At 37.5% G+C, this 21,907-nt stretch overlaps 1 long non-coding RNA gene across 2 annotated transcripts in view; it reads right to left on the bottom strand.

The window, feature by feature from the left end:
• Positions 1–21,907, bottom strand: part of LOC103879642 — a 100,350-nt gene that overhangs the window by 29,274 nt on the left and 49,169 nt on the right. For both annotated transcript variants that reach the window (XR_002518657.2, XR_001897297.3), the window contains one exon: positions 15,720–15,765. This is a non-coding gene — a long non-coding RNA (uncharacterized LOC103879642). The remainder of the gene's footprint in view (positions 1–15,719; positions 15,766–21,907) is intronic.

Here is a 21,907-nt window from a genome sequence, read left to right as displayed (position 1 = left end):
TTCAAATTCATTTTTGTCCTTAATGTCTTTGGTATGGTTTTATATTATTAATGGTTGATGCACTAAAATCACTTCATAGTTTTAAACTGAAAATTCATAATATCTATAATTTCCAATTTAGCTTTTTAATTTACTCCTCTTTTGTTACCTGACATACTACTTTGCTGTAGATGAGAAAATATGTTGCCACACTGGAAAAGAAGCATTGTCTTCTGTAGACGTGATTCTGAATTAATAGCATGAAAACTAGTATCGAAAATACTATGCCTGCTTGACTGAACAGTGGAGAAAACATAGCTTTTAGAATCAGGCAGGCCAGATTTTCAATCACTCTCCATTACTTACTTCGTTATCTCGCGCAAGTTGTTTTACCTCCATGTGACTTTGAGCAAGTGTCTCATCTGCAAAATGGGAATATCAATACCTATCACGTAGCAATAGAACATAGTCAAATAGAGTATTGTTTAAAGAACACAATACCTATAACATAAAAACCAACAAACAGATGCTTGATATGAATATTGATTTCCTTTCAATTGATTAAAAATAAAATTACAAGCTGAAAATCTGGATTCAAATGCATTTATTACTGATTTTCTTTATAGCATTCATGAAAGTATTTGTTTGACTAAAATGGGAAAAGGCAACACCAAATTTTAAATATAAACAAATTTCTCTAGTAGAAGTGGAAGTATTAAAGTATATGATCTGTCACCTTGGCTGGGTTGGTATAGTTTTCTTCCCTTTTCTTGCTGCTTTATAGTTAACAAGTAAATAATCTAGTAGCTCCTAACATAATCTGCCACACACTATTATAAGTAATACGTGTGTCAATAATTTAATGGTACAACAGATAGTATTTAAGAGTATTACTAGGCCGGGCGCGGTGGCTCAAGCCTGTAATCCCAGCACTTTGGGAGGCCGAGGCGGGTGGATCACGAGGTCAGGAGATCGAGACCATCCTGGCTAACATGGTGAAACCCCGTCTCTACTAAAAATACAAAAAACTAGCCGGGCGAGGTGGCGGGCGCCTGTAGTCCCAGCTACTCGGAGGCTGAGGCAGGAGAATGGCGTGAACCTGGGAGGCGGAGCTTGCAGTGAGCCGAGATCGCGCCACTGCACTCCAGCCTGGGTGACACAGCGCGAGACTCCGTCTCAAAAAAAAAAAAAAAAAAAAAAAAGAGTATTACTTATGGAAAAAATGCCATTTATTTTCAAAACATGTTCATAAAGAGAATAACAATGCTTAAAACTTTATTCTATCTTCATGACTTTTGACACATTTCTGAAGTTTCTTTTGTCTTCTGCTCACAAATTAGTAAGTAGGAAGAGCATATTGATACAGAGTGGATCTATCTTGCAGTTTTGTCTAAAAGAGAAAGACCTTTGTACTTCTATAAGAGGTTCTAATAGTCTCCTCATTTGTGCTGCCACTAACAGGAGATCTTGATACCAAGATCTGTAAATAGCCTGAGAAACAACGAAAAATATGTGGAAGCCACTGAGGCAATCTGGCACACTGTGGCATTCTTTGTGCCACTTGTCTCTTTGAGAACAAGAGGGAGATTTTACAGAGTTTTTTTTTTTTTGTTATCTTGATACCAGTTTTGGCAAGATTCATTACGTAATGAAGATGTGAAGACTCCCACGACACAGTAAAGGCTTAAGAGTGGAAAAGTTAATTTACATTCCCACGAACAGTGTAAAAGCGTTCCTATTCTTCCACAGTCCTGCTAGCATCTATTGTTTCTTGACTTTCTAATAATCTCCATTCTGACTGGCGTGAGATGGCATCTCACTGCGGTTTTGATTTGCATTTCTTTAACGATTAGTGATGTTGAGCTTTTTTTCATATGTTTATTGGTGCATAAATGTCTTCTTTTGAGAAATGTGTTTATATCTTTTGCCCACTTTTTGATGGAGTTGTTTGTTTCTTTCTCGTAAATGTGTGTAAGTTCCTTGTAGATTCTGGATATTAGGCCTCTGTTAGATGGGTAGATTGCAAAAATTTTCCCCCATTCTGTAGGTTGCCTGTTCACTCTGATGATGGTTTTTTTTTTTGCTGTGCAGAAGCTCTTTAGTTTCATTAGATCCCATTTGTCAATTCTGGCTTTTGTTGCAATTGCTTTTGGCATTTTCATCATGAAGTCTTTGCCCATGCCTATGTCTGAATGGTACTGCCTAGGTTTTCCTCCAGGGTTTTTATGGCTTTGGGTTTTACATTTAAGTCTTTAACCCATGTTGGGCTAATTTTTATATGAGGTGTAATGAAGGGGACAGTGTGGTGATTCCTCAAGGATCTAAAACCAGAAATACCATTTACCCAACAATCCTATAACTGGGTATATACCCAAAGGAATATAAATAATTCTACTATAAAGACACATGCACACGTATGTTTATTGCAGCACTGTTTACAACAGCAAAGACATGGAACCAACCCAAATGTCCATCAGTGATAGACCGGATAAAGGAAATATGGTACACAAACACCACTGAATACTATACAGCCATAAAAAAGAATAAGGTCATGTCCTTTGCGGGGACATGGATGAAGCTGGAAGCCATCATCCTCAGCAAACTAACACAGGAACATAAAACCATAGACTGCATGTTCTCACTCACAAGTGGGAGTTGAACAATGAGAACACACGGACACAAGGAGGGGAACAACACATTCCACGGCCTGTTGCAAGGTAGTGGGGAGGGGAGGGAAGCTAGGTGACGGGTCAATAGGCATAGCAAGTTGCAATGGCACATGAATACCTATGTAACAAACCTGTAATCTGCACATGTATCCCAGAACTTAAAGTAAAAGAAAAAATAGAGTAGGAAAGCAAGAGGCAGACAGTATTGTCTCAAAAAATCTCAATAAGAGATTTTTGCACCCCAGTGGATGCAGTGTCTCATGCCTGTAATCGCAGCACTTTGGGAAGCCAAGGAAGATGGATTGCTTGAGCCCAGGAGTTGAGACCAGCCTGGGAAACCTGGCAAAACTCTGTCACCACAAAAAATACAAAAGTTAGCCAGCTGTAGTGATGTGCACCTGTAGTCCCACCTACTCGAGAGGCTGAGGTGGGAGGATTTCTGAAGCCTGGGAAGTCAAGGCTTTGGCGAGCCAAGGTCCCACCATTGCACTCCAGCCTGGACAACAGAGTGAGACCCTCTATATTAGTCTGTTCTTGCATTGCTATAAATAATTGCCTGAGACTGGGCAATTTATGAAGAAAAGAGACTTAATTGGTTCATGGTTCTAGAGACTGCACAAGAGGCATGGCTGGGGAGGCCTCAAGAAACTTCTAATCATGGAGAAAGGCGAAGGGGAGGCAGGCATGTCTTACATGGCAGGAGCAGGAGAAAGAGAGTGAAATGGGAGGTGCTACATGCTTTTAAACAACCAGATCTCATGAGAATTAATTCACTATCACAAGAATTGCAAGGGGGAAATCTGTCCCCGTGATCTAATCACCTCCCACCTGGCTCCTCCTCCAAAACTGGGGATTCAATTTGATATGAGATTTGGCCAGGGACGCAAATGCAAACCATATCACCCTGCCAAAAAAAAAAAAAAAAAAAAAAACACACACACAGTCAATAAAATGGAAGCCGAAAAGATAGAATAAATAAAAGAAAAGGCAAAGCAAGGATTAGAGTTCTTAAAAACTTATAATTCCATAATCTATACATAAGATAAATTTTGGAGATTCAGAATGTGTATTTGAGAAGCTTTCTATATCCCTTTGGGGGCTCAGAAACAATAACCTCATATTATTAGCAGTTCAGAGACAAATAATTTTCTTTGTTTTAATGTGCTCCAGAGTAAGTCATATCTTTGATATTATTGGTTAACTTTACTGTTGCCTGGCCCATGTAAGAAAAATCGCCATGTTCTAGGTGGTAGAATAATAGCTTGGGAGGATAAAGTGTTGCAATAAATAACTGATCATCAGCCCCCATAGAATTTGGTCATTTACTGAGCATTAATTCTCAAGCAAATCACAAGCATTAGGTTCATTCCGTTAAGTGACAATAGTGATCGTGATCTCAAAATACTATTATAGGAATTAATGTAGCAGCACACTGCAAACCTCTCAAATGATAGGTTTTATGTAAGACCAAAAATAGTAATAATACGTTAAACACCTGAAAACTGCTCTTGGAGGTAAAAGACAGAATTTTCTGTATAAAAATAATACCGTATTATACTTTCTGAAGCTGCAAGTTGGGAGGGTGAAATTTTATTTTCTCAGATGTTCCAATGACACATAATTCTATGAAAAAAAAACCAGATCTAGATATGAAATAGAGGACACCTGGAGACAGATGAATTGGAAAGCTAAATTCAAAATGAATCATTGAGCTAATGCGTAAAAAGTATGGGTTTAAATATTTTACTCATGCTTCCTTTGCTAATTGTATTTGCTTCCTGCTGCTGCTCTTATTGTCATGACGTTTTTAATACTAAATTTGTGTATGAAGAATGAGGCCTGTTACCTTTCATGATGAGAGCTCTTGGAGAACTGTGGCCTATATTTAGTTCAATGGTGAAAAGACGTATGACTGGATGGTGCTTATGTACCTATCACTTGCTAAGCCACTTTTTATCAATCTGAGGAAAAACTGACAGGCTTGATCAGAGAATTAAGATATCCTTTCCTCTTCCCCCTATAAGATCTTCTAACGTAGACAAGTAGTCTTAACATCTAAACTATATTTGTAATTAAGGTCTATGTATTCATCATCAACTCTAAGTGTCAATGGTATGTCATCCAATTCTGAGGTTACATGAAGGAAAACAAAAATCATACTGTCATTAATAGCTATTTGAAAAATCTGTGCTATAATGTGTAACATTTGTATTATCCCACAGTAGCATTAATTCTTAGAAACAAAATAATTGGGAAACTGAATATTTGAGGTAATTAAACTTACTGTCTAACTAGTCAACTAGTATAATCAGTGTGACCAATGTCCTATGTTCTTTACATGGAAGATAGAACTGAATTGCACTGGTGTTAAATCTACTGGAATTTTTTAAAATAAATATTTGGCTTAATCTCCATTTTTATCTCCTTTTCCTCAAAAATATTCAAAATAAGACATAAACAAAAATGTCTATCCAGAGTAAATGTTTCCAAAAATTGAATTTTAGTTTGCATCTTCCTGCAATAAAAAATCAAACAAGAGTCTTCAAGTGTATTTGTTATTTTCAATTAGAAGAAATATTATGATGATCACGTCAAGAGTTTAATATATCTCCTCGCAGTTCCTGCAATTTAATTCAGTACAGCTATAATTAACATGCTATTTCAATGTCCTGAAAGAGGTCAATCTACTCTCACAAGGGACCCAGACACCTCTCAAATGCTTGAATAATGGAAATCTAATACCCTGAGCAATCTATAAATTGATAGTTATTTTTATTATTTTTATCTTTGTCTTTATCTCCTCTTATACACCATTCTATACTAAATGCATGTTTCCTCACACAAGTTTCACAGTTCTATTATATAGGTTGTGAATCCCACACTTTATGATTTATCATAAGCATGAAATAATCTAAAACTGTGAACCAGAAGTTTAATATATCTTTCTTTCACACATGAAAAAATATGAAATTATGCTTTTAGGAACTATAAGCCCATTATTTTGCATATAGTAAATGTTCCATATGTGCCTGTTGGTGATAAAAGCTTCTAAAGTATTAATTGGCATCTATCTTAAATAATACATCTAAGAGCCTGAGAATATGTAAAACCCATGTGCTATTAATATTAACATGATTAATATATTAATATTAATATTTATTATTACTAATATAATATTAAATTAAATACTATGAAAAATTTGACCTTGTTATATTCCTATCCTATTGATGCTTAACACATAATAGGACTCAACTGTTTCTTAACAAGCAAGTAAACAAATGAGTTAATTGTTCACAGAATGTTAAAAGTGAAATACATTCACATATTCAGCAAAACATTTTTGTTGCAAACTCCATTTACTGGTTTTTTAAATGTTTGAATGAAAGATATTTTATCTGTCAGAGTCCCAGCAGAAAACAGGCGATGCCCTCATGTAGGACAATTGCTTCATTTCTAAAAGGGATTTTTATAGTAGTGTAGTTAGAGTAGTTAGCATCAACACAGCCAACAGGAAATGATGCAGAACCTGGACTAGCAATAGCGGAGAACCATGATTCCCGAGATCTGAAGACAAAAGGGAGCCAGTGGTTCCTGGAACCCAGGAAGAAAATGTACGGGCATCCCAACAGAAACTGTGTATCCTTCAAAATAGGGACACAGCCACTTCGTGACAGGGAAAGAGCTAGGGAATACACCCCCTGCCTGAACTCACCCTCCTCTCACTTTTCAGAGCTTCTGTTGGTACCTACCAATGGCTCAACCCTACCAGCAGCCAGACAACAAGGGGACCTGTGACGCAGGCCATAGAGGGCCATCTCATGGTGCACAGAGCAGTATGTAGGGGTGTAGAAGATATCTCTAGAAGGGCAAACCAAAAACTGCCTGGGTAGCTAAGATGAAAGCCACTTTAAATACCACAGAATAAGGAAGAGATTTGCTTAGCCAATTAACCATAAAAATAAGATGTAAACAAGATAATTAAAAACACTTAAAGAGAATTGATCACTTAAAGCATCTTTCTCCTTAGGAAACTATTATTTAGGGAAAAAAATCCGAATTCTAAAGCATTGTTCAAAATATAACGATTCTCTCATGAAACCTAGTAAGACCACACATTTTTTTGTGTGATTATTATCACAAATACAGAAGAGAAATAAAACTGCTTTTTTAAATAAATGTTTTACAATCCATAAATTTAGTTAGTACAGATTCGTTTCTCACTCAATTTACCTGAAGTAGTGAGGGTTTAACATACATCAAAAATATATAAAAGTAACCAATGTGGCCGGGCGCGGTGGCTCACCTCTGTAATCCCAGCACTTTAGGAGGCCGAGGCGGGCGGATCATGAGGTCAGGAGATCAAGACCATCCTGGCTAACACGGTGAAACCCTGTTTCTACCAAAAATGCAAAAAATTAGCCGGGTGAGGCGGCGGGCGCCTGTAGTCCCAGCTACTCAGGAGGCTGAGGCAGGAGAATGGCGGGAACCCGGGAGGCGGAGCTTGCAGTGAGCCGAGATCGCGCCACTGCACTCCAGCCTGGGCGACAGAGCAAGGCTCCGTCACAGAAAAAAAAAAAAAAAAAAAAGGTAACCAATGTTAACTTGAACCCTTAAGTCCCCTCACCAACCAAACAGATTCCTCCTTGGCTAAAGTAACACCCCCTACAAAAAAAAAAAAAAAAACCCAAAACTGAATTTTCAGCTATGATAGGATGGGAGGTTAGACACGCCTTGTTATACCTTCTCCCTTTGTGGTTTAGACATAACCAGTGACCAACATTAATGATAAAATCAAGATCATAAGATTGACAAAACAGACTCTTGGTGGCAATCAGACAAATTTATAAACAGGACCTAAAGCCATGCCAGGCGAGAGATAGGTCACACACCGCTGCACTTAAAGAATCAACTATGTTGTAACTGCTACACGGGTTTTCTTTTTCTCTAGCAGCTAAACAAGCAATGGCCTCAAAATAAGTAATATTTGAAATAATTTGCAGCTCCGCCAAGCACTAACCGACCTCCCAGCCCCTGTTCCACCAGCCATAACTACAGCTTTGATTGGACAAGAGAGTGATTTCAGCAACTTTCTCCTGATAAGCAGACCATGGACTGTGGTTCTGGCTGGTTTAGAAACTGCACACTCTCAAGCCTTCATGTCCTGAAAAGTCCTTTTCACATATAGGGTCTAATAGTAATACATTTAATTGTTAAGTCTCTACCCCAAAGTGAACATGGGTCAAGTGTCAGGATCACCTCATGAATATTCATACCTCCTCCTGTAATCTGTTGAATATGCATGTTTGGCCAACCCTTTCAGCATAAAGCTCCTACCCAAATCCCTCCTCCTTCCAATTACCTATCTCTGGGCTTCAGCCAGAGACTGTGCTTCCCAGGCTGCAGGATGACCGTCTTGCAAGCTGTAACCCTTTGTAAAAAAGAAAGTCTCCTTTTCTCTTGTTCTAAGTTTGTATGTTGTAATTTTTTAAAGTTAACATATCATATCAAAATTTTTCAAAGAAAAAAATTTTTTTGAGACAGGGTCTCACTCTGTCACCCAGGCTGGAGTACAGTGGCAATCATAGCTCACTGAATCATCCACCTTTCTGACTCAAGCAATCCTCCTACCTCAGCCCCCAAGGATCTGGGACTACAGGTTTGTGTCACCACATCTGAGTAATTTTTATGTTTTATATTTTTTCAGAGACGGAAGTCTCACTATGTTGCCCAGACTGGCCTCAAACTCCTGGTCTCAAGCAATCCTGCCTCCTTGGCCTCCCAAAGTGCTGAGATTTACAGGCATGAGCTATGGAGCCCAGCCTTTCCAGATTTTTTATCTGATTTCACAGTGTGCTATCCTGATTATCTAGTAGTCTGCAGCATGAACTCTTGGCTATAGAAAAACTTTATCATTTATATTTTTTCTCTGCTACCATACACCTGTTAATTCATTTGCCTGGAATGATATTTCTGGAATTTTCCTCTACCTTACATCATTTTCCTATTTTAAAGCTCATCATTCTCATTCTCTTTATTTCAACCTACACAGGTTCTTTTCTTACAGGTACTCTTATAATAGTCCACAACTTCTCATATGTTCTCTACTGTATTGTTTTCCAATTTTTATTGTTTCATATATTATTAAATCTTCAGTCAGACAAGATATTGCTTTAAGTGAAAAGAGCTACATTTTTTGTAAACATTCCACAACACCCCATTAATATTAAATTTACATATATCTCATTTGGAACATTGCATTAATGAGGAAGTCATGTCTATTTTATCTATTCTCTCATGATGACGTGTATGTTTAAGTAGCTTAATGAAAGCTTGTTTCAAAAAGTCGTCTAAGAAATATAACACTAAAATATCTTAAATTCTTCGAATTAGTAATTTAAATAAAGTTTTGCAGGCTGGGCAGGTAATTTCAACACTTTGGGAGGCCGAAGAGGCAGGATCGCTTGAGGCCAAGGGTTCAAAACCAGCCTGGTCAACATAGTGAGACTCCCCCATCTCTATAAAAGAAAAATTTAAAAATTAGTCAGTGTGGTGGCATGTCCTGTCGTTCCATCTACTGGGGAGGCTGAGGCAGGAGGATCACTTGAGCCCAGGAGTTTAAGACTGCAGTGAGCCATGGTTGGGCCACTGTACCCCAGCCTGGGCAATAAATAAATACATAAACGAATAATGCATTTAACCTTAGTGAAGACTGAGAATGTCTATAGTAAAAAAAAAAAAAAATCTGTTTAACTGTCTTAAAAAATAAATAAATAAATAAATAATCGTTCTCCAGAAGAACTGTGATACAGTGTGGGGAGTTATAAGATTCTCTGCAAGATAGGATTTTTTTTAATCTTAATGTGTTTTAGGGGCTCCCAGGAGAAATCATTTTAGCACCTAGACCCTCAAATCAAATACCACTCTCCCACTTCCCTTCTCTGGTGAACAAACTGTTCTCTAAATTACCTGAAGTATATAGGCTTTAAATGTTAAACAACTGCTGCGACTTATCTCTAATAGCGTAATTTGGATTTAGGTACAAATGTTGTGTTTGAAATGTTAAGAGCAGGATGTCTTTTAACAGCATGTTTTAAAAGGTCTGTAGCCATGTTTGTGTCTTGCCACTGCAGAAAGTCACAGCTCAGCCCAGGTGGCCCCGTAGATGAAAAGGTTCAGATGGCCAGTTCCCTGGCCATGCTGTTGCTCCAGCAGAGACTCGCTGAGAGCAGAGTTGACTCTTGAGACAGGTGAAAAAGGTCTGTGCAAACCAGATGACGGGTAAGAACAATCTCACCCCGCCCCACTATCTGCTGTTAGGCTAACACTTCTTTACTGGGTATTTCACAAGTCTTCCTTTAAATCAGATTTTAAACAACTCTATTTGTTTGTGTGTCTTGAGAAATGCTGATGTCAATAAATATAAAAAATAAAAAGTGGAAACATCCCACAACCATATAAATTACGTGAGTGTGTGTGTGTGTGTGTGTGTGTTTCTTTATAATGCATTTACCTTAGTGAAGACTGAGAATTTCTATAGTAAGAAAAAAATCTATTTAACTTAGATTAACCTAGGGATTTCCCAACTAATTTGAGTTTTTTTTTTTTTTTTCTCAGAATATCTGTGAACATTTCTTAGTATCTTAGTGTTTCATACGACACATTTAAGAAGAACTGATGGCCGGGCACGGTGGCTTATGCCTGTAATCCCAGCACTTTGGGAGGCCGAGGCAGGCAAATCACAAGGTCAGGAGTTCGAGACCAGCCTGGCCAACATTGTGAAACCTCGTCTCTACTAAAAATACAAAAATTAGTCGGGCATGGTGGCATGCGCCTGTAGTACCAGCTACTCGGGAGGCTGAGGCAGGAGAGTCGCTTGAACCCAGGAGGCAGAGGTTGCAGCAAACTGAGATCATGCCACTGCACACCAGCCTGGGCAACAGTGTAAGACTTCATCTCAAAAAAAAAAAAAAAAAAGCATTGATAAGTCATAACAAGATTTAACTACTTTGTATCATATTGGAAATATGACCCAGGTCTAATAATATTTATCAAAACATTTACCTATATCCCTTTTTCTAATTAAATATTTTAGTAGCTTCCCTTCATATATTCATATTCTTTATAAATTTTCTTCATTAAATTGAAGGGTGATAGATAAGAATTATTCTTTTCTTTTGTTAAAGAATAATTTTAAAAGGCACAACATATGATACAACAAACCTAAGTGTACCTCATGGGGCACAGCAGGAAGGCACTGTGGGTTTGAGTTGTTGTGAAAGATCTGAATGTATGGCTGTCCTAAGAACAAAATCAACATATCAAGATAGTAACAGCTAAAGTTAAATCAACAAAAGTCTGCAATTTGTCTGTATCAAGACCGCTGATAATAGCAGTCTTAGCTTCCAAATGAAGTCTTCTAGAAAGTAAGAAATCTAGAAAGATTACTCATCCCTTATTACTCATTATCCGCATTTAAAAGATCAGCCTTGACAGCCAATCAATCACTGAGAGCAATTTTATTTAATTTGTAATAATAAAGAGCATTAACTGATGAAGACACTAAACAATTGATCTGATAGGAATATATGATTTTAACAACTAAAATTAAATTTGCATAAAATATTTTATTACTGTACAAAATGAAGTCTCATTGTATTAAATGATAACAACCTGACTCAAAGCAATTAATGACAGCAGTAGGAATAATACCTATGTTTGTTTGGTCACTGTTATGGGCTGAGCACTGTAGTACATAGGCTACCTGATTTATTTCTTAAAGTAGCCCTACTCTTATGAGGAAAACAATGCTCAAAGAAGTTAAACAACTTTTCCAAATTCACATGTCTGTTAAATGATGACTGAAAGAGATGAATGCATATAAATTTGGGACAGTTCTGCAGAAACTGGGATATGGTCGTTGTCCTAGGAAAAAGGCCACATAACACATTTTCTTTCCAAGGGATAGTGTAAGAAATCAAATTATACCAACTTAGGCCCTTTGGCTTTTTATAATCAATAAGATTTTAAGAAGACAAAAGATATTAAAATGATAGGTTTTTTTGCTCAACGAAGTCATTATATATGATCACTATAAGTGTAACACTTTAATTGGCTTACAATGATACAGAACATTCTTTCTTAAAAGACCACAAAACCTTCAATGACTGCTACAGTGTCTGGGTCCACTCCCTTCCTAAACACCTGCAACAGCCTCAGCCCACAACATCCACCCACCATTGTCCCCACTTCTCCTTCATCAACTTCCACCTACAGGCATGTCTGATAGCCTTTTCTCACCAACAAGAAAATGAATAACTAAAGAAAAAATAGAACTCATAGCGTGTTATGTCACCAGAGCCCCCAAATAGTAAATCATTAAAAATAAGTTTTAAAGAGCAACCAAAAGAAAAAGTAATGAAAGAGAAAGAAGTGAGATGGGAAGAAGATTGAGAAGGAAAGAAAGAAAAAAGAAAGGAAAAAAGGCAAGCACTACATTTTCCATTAAAAATAAAAATGCATCTTAAATTGTTAAAACAGCTCTTTAAAATAACTTTTCTATGCATATTTCTAAGGGCAAATATCAATAAAATCAATTCATATCTAAAGTTAATAAGTAAAAACACTAATTTTTTAACATCTAGTTTATATTATAAAGATTTATATTATAAAGATTTCATTCAAAATCTAAAGAAATGTAAAGATTTAATGCAGAATGCATAAAGACATCAAATCTAATGGGAGATACTATAATATTTGTAAAAGCTAAAAAAAAAAAATTGTTTTTTTTTTTTGGTTTTTTTTTTTTAGACAGAATCTTGCTCTGTAGCCCAGGCTGGAGTGCAGCGGTGTGATCTTGGCTCACTGCTACCTCCACCTCCCAGGTCCTGGTTCAAGTAATTCTTCTGCCTCAACCTCCCAAGTAGCTGGGATTACAGGCACATGCCACCATGCCTAGCTTATTTTTTTTTTTTTCAATAGAGACAGGGTTTCACCATGTTGGCCAGGCTGCTCTTGAACTCCTGACCACGTGATCCACCCACCTCAGCTTCCCAAAGGGCTGGGATTATAGGCGTGAGCCACCATGCCTGGCCTTGTTTTGTAATTTTAAACTGATTTGTGTGACCTTGGCAGCTTTGACTAAATACATTATCATTTGAATTAATAATTGTCTTTTAATGATATGTGGAACTTTTCGTAGTATTAAAAAATTCTTTAAAAGTGAGTCTTTGTGTATCTGGTTTTAGCTTGATAACATGCAAAACATGAAATGCAATGATCAATCTTTATAACAAGGAGTTACAAATAGAAAACTCTTCTTAATTACTATGTAAAATTTAATTAAATTTAAATTAAAATTTAATGTTTAAATTATACACAGCCATTCTGCTTAGATTATGAATTATAAGAACTTAATAAAGACACTATTACATTATGTTGGTGCAAACATAATGCGGTTTTTGCATTGTTGAAATTTGCCATTTGATATTGGAACACATTCTTAAATAAATGTGGTTATATTATACATCATTTTAATACATATTTCTCACTTTATGGCTTTTTTGATAATGACTCGTTATTTGCTCTTTATTTTGTATCTATTTTAGACTATGGAAATAATGTTAGACAGAAAGCAAATTCGAGTGATTGGTGTTCAAAATGGGTCATAAAGCAGCAGAGACAACTCGCAACATCAACAACGCATTTGGCCCAGGAACTGCTAACGAAAGTACAGTGCAGTGATCATTCAAGAAGTTTTGCAAAGGAGACAAGAGCCTTGAAGATGAGGAGCATAGTGGCCAGCCATCGGAAGTTGACAATGACCAATTGAGAGCAATCATCGAAGCTGATCCTCTTACAACTACATGAGCAGTTGCCGAAGAAGTTAATATTGACCGTTCCACAGTAGTTCGCCACTTCAAGCAAATTGGAAGGGTGAAAAAGCTCGATAAGTGGTTGCCTTATGAGCTGGGCGAAAATTTAAAACATCTTCTTTTTGAAGTGTTGTTTTCTCTTATTCTATGCAACAACAACGAACCATTTCTTGATCGGATTGTTACATGCCATGAAAAATGGATTTTGTATGACAACCAGCCACAACCATCTCAGTGATTAGATCAAGAAGAAGCTCCAAAGCCCTTCCCAAAGTCAAACTTGCATCAAAAAAAAAGTCAAGGTCACTTTTTGGTGGTCTGCTGCTAGTCTCATCCACTACAGCTTTCTGAATCCTGGTGAAACTATTACATCTGAGAAGTATGCTCAGCAAATCAATGAGATGCACCAAAAACTGCAATGCCTGCAGCTAGCATTGGTCAACAGAAAGGGCCCAATTCTTCACAATGCCCGACCGCACGTCACACAACCAATGCTTCAAAAGTTGAATGAATTGGGCTACGAAGTTTTGCCTCATTTGCCATATTCACCTAACCTCTTGCCAACTAACTACCACTTCTTCAGGCATCACGACAACTTTTTGCCGGGCAAACACTTCCACAACCAGCAGCATGCAGAAAATGCTTTCTAAGTATTTGTCGAATCTTGAAGCACAGATTTTTACCCTACTGGGATACACAAACTTATTTCTTGTTGGCAAAAATGTGTTGATTGTAATGGCTCCTATTGTGATTAATGAAGATGTGTTTGAGCCTAGTTATAATGATTTAAAATTCACAGTCCAAAACTGCAATTACTTTTGCACCAACCTAAAATGTTTAATTTTAAGTTTTATCATAGAATAATAAATACCATAAAAGACTACATGTCTAAAGTAGACAATTTAATAAGCTTTGACCTATGTATACAGCCATAAAATCATCACCATAATCAAATAAACGAATATATCTGTCATACCCTGAAGTGTCCTCATATTCCTTGAAATCCCTCCTTCCCATCCCTCCTCTTTATCCCCTCATTATCATCGATCTGCTATCATCATAGATTTTTTTGCATTTTCTAGAATGTTATATAAATGAAATCATACAGTAAGGGCTTTTTTTCTAGCATTTTTCATTCAGCTTAATCAATGTGAAGTGTGTCCATGTTATTGCACATCAATAGTCCACCTTTCAAATTGCTAAATATTATTTCATTGTATGGATATGCCACAATTTGCTTATCCATCCACTTGTTGATAAACATTTTGTTTCTAATTTTAGCATAATAAAAATAAAGCTGCTATGAGCGTCCTTGTACAAATCCTTATGTTCATATGTGTTTTTTAAAAACTTTGGTTACTACATAGCAAAGGCATGGCGAAAACCTATGAAAGGTGTATGATTAGCTTCTTAAGAAACTGCAAAGCCTTTTTCCAAAATGCTCGTACCATTGTACACTCCCACCAGCAGTCTATGAGAGATCCAGTTGCTCTAACATGCTCACTAACATTTGGTATGGCCAATCCTTAGAGATTCTAACAGGGATGTAATGTCATCTCATTGTGGTTTTTGTTTGCAATCCCCTAATGGCTAATGAGCATCTCTTTATGTCATCCCTTTATGTGTTTGTCTGCCACCCATTGTCTTCTTTGGTGACAGAAAGTGTCTGAATAAAGTTCTACCCATCTTTCCTTATTATTAAGTTTTAAGAGTTATTTATATATTCTGTATAGAAACCCTTTATCAGTTATATGTCTTGCAAATATTTTCTGCCAATCTGTGGCTTTTCTTTTTATCTTATGTGTCTTTAAAGCACAAACATTTTTAGTTTTACTGAAGCCCAATTTATCAATTTTGTTTTCTTTCATGGCTTGCACTTTTGGTGTGATAGCTAGAAATCTCTTTCTACCCCAAGATCACAAAGATTTTTCTCCTATGTTTACTTTTAAAGATTTTATGTTTTAGATTTTACATTTAGGTGGATAATTCATTTTTAGTTTATTTTATAATAAAAAAATCAAAGTTCATTTTTTGCATTCTTTCAACATCATTTGTTGATATCTTTAATATATTTCATATTACAGATTATTATGATGAGTGTAGGTTAATAATGAAAACCTCTAGCAGTTTTTTAAATTAAATACACACACACACACACACACACACACACACACACACACAGGTACAGAATAGCATTTACCTGGTATTTTTTCTCTTATTCCATACATTCTTCCCTGAAAGTTCATCTGAAAATAGACAGTAATAAAGTAATAAAGTTAGATTAATGTTTTATGTAAATATATCCCAAAATATTTAAATAATTATATAGCTCATTCTTTTATGGCCCAGATTTAATTATTAAAAGAAATGTATTTAGTCCAGAATGTACAAATTAGAAAAGTTAAGAATCAATTGTTGATTTTTTAATAGTGCAAACCAACTTGGCCAACTTCCAGAGCATATTTCTATTTCAAAGCTGCTCTTTCCTTTCCCCTTTCTGATGGCAAACAGAGAAATGGAAACCACATTCAGGGATGGGTTCCTGGGTGATCTTGAAAGTCAGAGCTCCCCACCTGCTTTTATACCCTCCTGTGTATGAACCAGTACATAAGAGAAATACTTGTCCCATCTCATTTGAGACTCTTGGTCTCTGTTAGAGCATCTTGGTCTATTCTGTATCACAAAAATTGATACTGGATACTTGGCACTTCCCTAAATAAAACTTAAAATATATGGCAACAGTGTAATAATGTGGGCAGGAAGCTGGTGACTTCATTGTGGTCATGCCATAATGAAAATTTGCAAAACTATTACATTGATAACTTAGAAGATAGGCCTGATACACTAAGACCATGGTCCTAGCAACATAGTTTAAAAATGTCCGGGTATTGGTGCATGCTGTTCACTGTCTATGCCATGTAACAAGTACTAAAAAAGAAAGAAGTAGATATTAACAGCTTCACATTTCCAAAGCAGGGAACCAAAGAGAGGAACTTTGGCTAGGGGGAGTTCTCTGTCAATTTGCTGAGTAGTTTCAAATGTGAGCCAGTCAGGGGCAAAAGCAGTTTAAGAGTTGTCTTCTCACCAATGCCCATAGTTTCAAATGTCCTCAAAGTAGCAAGGGTTAAATTAAGGAAAACAGGGATGGTCAAGAACAGCAACTGATGAATAAATGAGAGTCTGTACACCACAAAACCAAGATAGGAAGATATTTTTGACCATGTTATTCTCAAATTAAACTAACTGGAAGCACTTGGCTAAAAGTCTGCATGCTGGAGATAAGTCAGTACTAAAGAGCATGGCTTCCTGGGCCCAAGTCACTTTCACAGCCTACTTCCCTAGGGGCAGAGGCTAAAAGCCCTGGTGAATGACTTAAGGGTCAATAAATCACCCCCTAAAGCTTAGACCACCCAGGCTTGTGGCTTCTCTTCTTTAGTAACTAAAGTACTTCAAAATATTGGTAAGAAATATCTCCCAAAAGACAAACCTGTGAGTCAAAGAGAATAATAAACAGGGCAATTCCTCAGAGAGTGGATCCAGAGTAAGAACAAGGAATTTTCTACATGGTCACAACAAAATCTTTACAACGTCTGACCTACAGAATTTCACTATTGCAATAGACCCGTGTATTAATCCATTCTCACACTGCTATAAAGAACTGCCCAAGACTGGGTAATTTATAAATAAAATAGGTTTATTCATCCCACATGGATGAGGAGGTCTCAGGAAACTTACAATCATGGTGGAAGGGGAACAGGCACATCCTATATGGCAGCAGTTGAGAGAGAGTGTGTGTGAAGGAGGAGCAATCAGACATTTATAAAACCATCATATCTCATGAGAACTCACTTAGTATTACGAGAACAGCATGGGGGACACCGCCTTCATGATCTCATCACCTCCTGCCAGTCTCCCTCAACAAGTGGGGACTATGGGGATTACAATTCAAGATGAGATTTGGTTGGGAACAAAGCCTAACAATATCAACCAGTGACTTCTGTGTTTTTCCCCATCTTCCATTTACCAAATAAAAAATTTTATTGAGACTATTTTGATCATATTACCCCATTCTTTATTGGATGTGGCCTGAGAGGTCAAAAATGATTTTCTTATAGATCACAGACCATCAAGGAGTCACTTGTGAACATGGCAGAATGCACAGCCCACAGATCCTGAACTTTGGGTTGGATACAGTAACTGCATGGGACTTTGGTCCTTCTTGCTTGGGGTTCAGGTTAGTGTGTCCTCTGTGAGAAGAAGGATGCACAACACAGATTGGGCCACAGCTGTGGACTGGGGCAACAGCAGTTGTCTGTTAAATGCTATTCTTCTTTTCTTCCTTTAACAGAACTATCCATTGAGTTGTAGCTGGGCATGTGGCTGGATATTCCAGCCTAACTTATATCGATTTCCTTTATTCCTATAAATGTCAGGTTTATTTATTGCACTTAAATAAACATTAAGATGCCATTCTCAAAGCACCACCAAAGCAGAAATCGTTGATATATGAAGCTATTTTCAGGCACGGTAGAATGAAAAGTATAAAAATTATTTGGGTCAGACTGAAATAACAACATGTAAAAAAAGACAACACTTTATTTGACAGTATTCAACAAATAATTATCCATTTAATTTCTCTTTGAAACAATCACCTTATTAATATTGCATCGGCCTCAATAAGTGTGAGCACTGGTCATATTTGTGGAAATAATGGTCACTTAGAGATCGGAAAAATATGTGGCTTTCTTAGCATATCTAAATTTATGTTAGATCTGGCTTAATGTGTACCCATGTATGCATATATATATTAGAGTTATGTACGTTACATGTGTATATGTATACTAGAGTTGGAATTATTGTTTGAAAGCTAGCAAAATTTTAACTAGAAAAAGATAGTTAATATCTAATCATAGTTGACATGTCAACTAAAATAAGTAGCTATTATGAAGAAGAAAAAGGTGATTTCAAGTTGATTCATAAGAACTCGCCCAGCAACTAAGATTGTATGCTTTCCTTTTTTAAAAAAACACTGAGGTTCCAAGATGGCCGAAAAGAAATAGCTCCAGTTTACAGCTCCCAGCATGATCGATGCAGAAGACAGGTGATTTCTGCATTTCCAACTGAGGTACCTGGTTCATCTCATTGGGACTGGTTGGACATTGGGTGCAGCCCATGGAGGGTGAGCAGAAGCAGGGTGGGGCATTGCCTCACCCGGGAAGTGCAAGAGGTCAGGGGATTTCCCTTTCCTAGCCAAGGTGAGCTGTGACAGACAGTGCCTGGAAAAACGGGACATTCCCACCCAAATACTGCGCTTTTCCAATGGTCTTAGCAAACAGCACACCAGGAGATTATATCCCACACCTGGCTCAGTGGATCCCATGCCCAGGGAGCCTTGCTCACTGCTAGCACAGCAGTCCGAGATGGACTTGCAAGGCAGCAGCCTGGCAGGGGGAGGGGCATCCAACATTGCTGAGGCTTGAGTAGGTAAACAAAGCAACTGGGGAAGCTCAAACTGGGCAAAGCCCACTGCAGCTCAGCAAGGCCTGCTGCCTTTGTAGACTCCACCTCTGGGGACAGGGCATAGCTGAACAAAAGACAGCAGAAACTTCTGCAGACTTAAATGTCCCTGTCTGACAGCTCTGAAAAGAGCAGTGGTTCTCCCATGATGGTGTTTGAGCTCAGAGAACGGATAGACTGTCTCCTCAAGTAGGTCCCTGACCCCCATGTATCCTAACTGGGAGAAATCTCCCAGTAGGGGCCAACTGACATCTCATACAGGTGGGTGCCCCTACGGGATGAAGCTTCCAGAGGGAGGATGAGGCAGCAATATTTGCTGTTCTGCAACGTTTGCTATTCTGCAGCCTCCGCTAGTGATTCCCAGGCAAAGAGGGAATGGACCTCCAGCAGTGGAGCTCCAGCAAACTCCAACAGACCTACAGCTGAGGGACCTGACTGTTAGAAGGAAAGCTAAAAAACAGAAAGGAATAGCATCAACATTGCTGATCTGCAATATTGGCTGTTCTGCAGCCTCTACTAAAAGCCTTCAAAATGATTAGACCTTTTGTCTAACTAGAATAAACAGTGTAGATAAGACCTTAAATGACCTGACGGAGCTGAAAACCATGGCATGAGAACTAGGTGATGCACGCACAAGCTTCAAGAGCCATTTCCATCAAGTGGAAGAAAGGATATCAGTGATTGGCGTTCAAATTAATGAAATAAAGCGAAAAGACAAGTTTAGAGAAAAAAGAGTAAAAAGAAACAAACAAAGCCTCCAAGAAACATGGGACTATGTGAAAAGACAAAATCTAGGTTTGATTAGGGTACCTGAAAGTAACACAGAGATGGGAACAAAGTTGGAAAACACTCTTCAGGATATTATCCAGGAGAACTTCCCCAATCTAGCAAGTCAGGCCAACATTCAAATTCAGGAAATACAGAGAATGCCACAAAGATACTCCTCGAGAAAAACAACCTCAAGACACATAATTGTCAGATTCACCAAGGTTGAAGTGAAGGAAAATATGTTAAAGGCAGCCAGAGAGAAAGGTCAGGTTACCCACAAAGGAAAGCCCATCAGACTAACAGCAGATATCTCAGCAGAAACTCTACCAGCCAGAAGAGAGGGGGGCCAATATTTAACATTCTTAAAGAAAAGAATTTTCAACCCAGAATTTCATATCCAGCCAAACTAAGTTTCTTAAGTGAAGGAGAAATAAAATCCTCTACAAACAAATACTGAGAGATTTTGTCACCACCAGGCCTACCTTACAAGAGCTCTGGAGGGAAGCACCAAACACGGAAAGGAAGAGCCAGTACCAGCCACTGCAAAACATGCCAAATTGTAAAGACCATCAATGCTAAGGAAGAAACTGCATCAACTAATGGGCAAAATAACCAGCTAACATCATAATGACAGAATCAAATTCACACATAACAATATTAACCTTAAATGTAAACGGGCTAAATGCCCCAATTAAAAGACACAGACTGGGTAAAGAGTCAAGATCCATCAGTGTGCTGTATTCAGGAGACCCGTCTCATGTGCAGAGACACACATAGGCTCAAAATAAAGGGATGGAGGAAGATATACCAAGCAAATGGAAAGCAAAAAAAGAAGGGGTTGCAATACTAGTCTCTGACAAAACAGACTTTAAAGCAACAAAGATCAAAAGAGACAAAGAAGGCCATTACATAGTGGTAAAGGGATCAATTCAACAAGAAGAGCTAACTATCCTGAAGATATATGCACCCAATACAGGAGCACTCAGATTCATAAAACAAGTCCTTAGAGACCTACAAAGAGATGTAGACTAACACACAATAATAATGGGAGACTTTAACACTCCACTGTCAATATTAAATAGATCAATGAGACAGAAGGTTAACAAGTATATCCAGGACTTGAACTCAGCTCTGCACCAAGCAGACCTAATAGACATCTACAGAATTTTCCACCCCAAATCAACAGCATATATATTTGTCTCAGCACCACTTTGCAATTATTGCAAAATTGACCACACAGTTGGAAGTAAAGCACTCCTCAGCAAATGTAAAAGAATAGAAATTACAACAAATTGTCTCTCAGACCACAGTGCAATCAAATTAGAACTCAGGATTAAGAAACTTACCCAAAACCACACAACCACATGGAAACTGAACTTGCTCCTGAGTGACTACTGGGTAAATAATGAAATTAAGGCAGAAATAAAGATGTTCTTTGAAACCAATGAGAACAAAGACACAACGTACCAGAATCTCTGGGACACATTTAAAGCAGTGTGTAGAGGGAAATTTATAGCACTAAATGCCCACAAGAGAAAGCAGGAAAGATCTAAAATCGACACCCTAACATCACAATTAAAAGAACTAGAGAAGCAAGAGCAAACAAATTCAAAAGCTAGCAGAAGACAAGAAATAACTAAAATCAGAGCAGAACAGAAGGAGATAGAGACACAAAAAAAAACCTTCAAAAAAAATCAATGAATCCAGGAGCTGGTTTTTTGAGAAGATCAACAAAATAGACTGCTAGCAAGACTAATAAAGAAGAAAAGAGAGAAGAATCAACTAGATGCAATAAAAAATGATAAAGGGGATATGACCCCCAATCCCACAGAAATGCAAACTACCATCAGATAATACTATAAACACCTCTATGCAAAAAAACTAGAAAATCTAGAAGAAATGGATAAATTCCTGGACACATATACCCTCCCAAGACTAAAGCAGGAAGAACTTGAATATCTGAACAGACCAATAACACGCTCTGAAATTCAGACAATAATTAATAGCCTACCAACCAAAAAAAGTCCAGGACCAGATGTATTCACAGCTGAATTCTATCAGAGGTACAAAGAGGAGCTGGTATCATTCCTTCTGAAACTATTC

The sequence above is a fragment of the Papio anubis genome, chromosome 19 (assembly GCF_008728515.1).
Source record: "Papio anubis isolate 15944 chromosome 19, Panubis1.0, whole genome shotgun sequence".
Taxonomy (NCBI): domain Eukaryota; kingdom Metazoa; phylum Chordata; class Mammalia; order Primates; family Cercopithecidae; genus Papio; species Papio anubis.
This window is presented reverse-complemented; position numbering and strand designations above follow the sequence as displayed.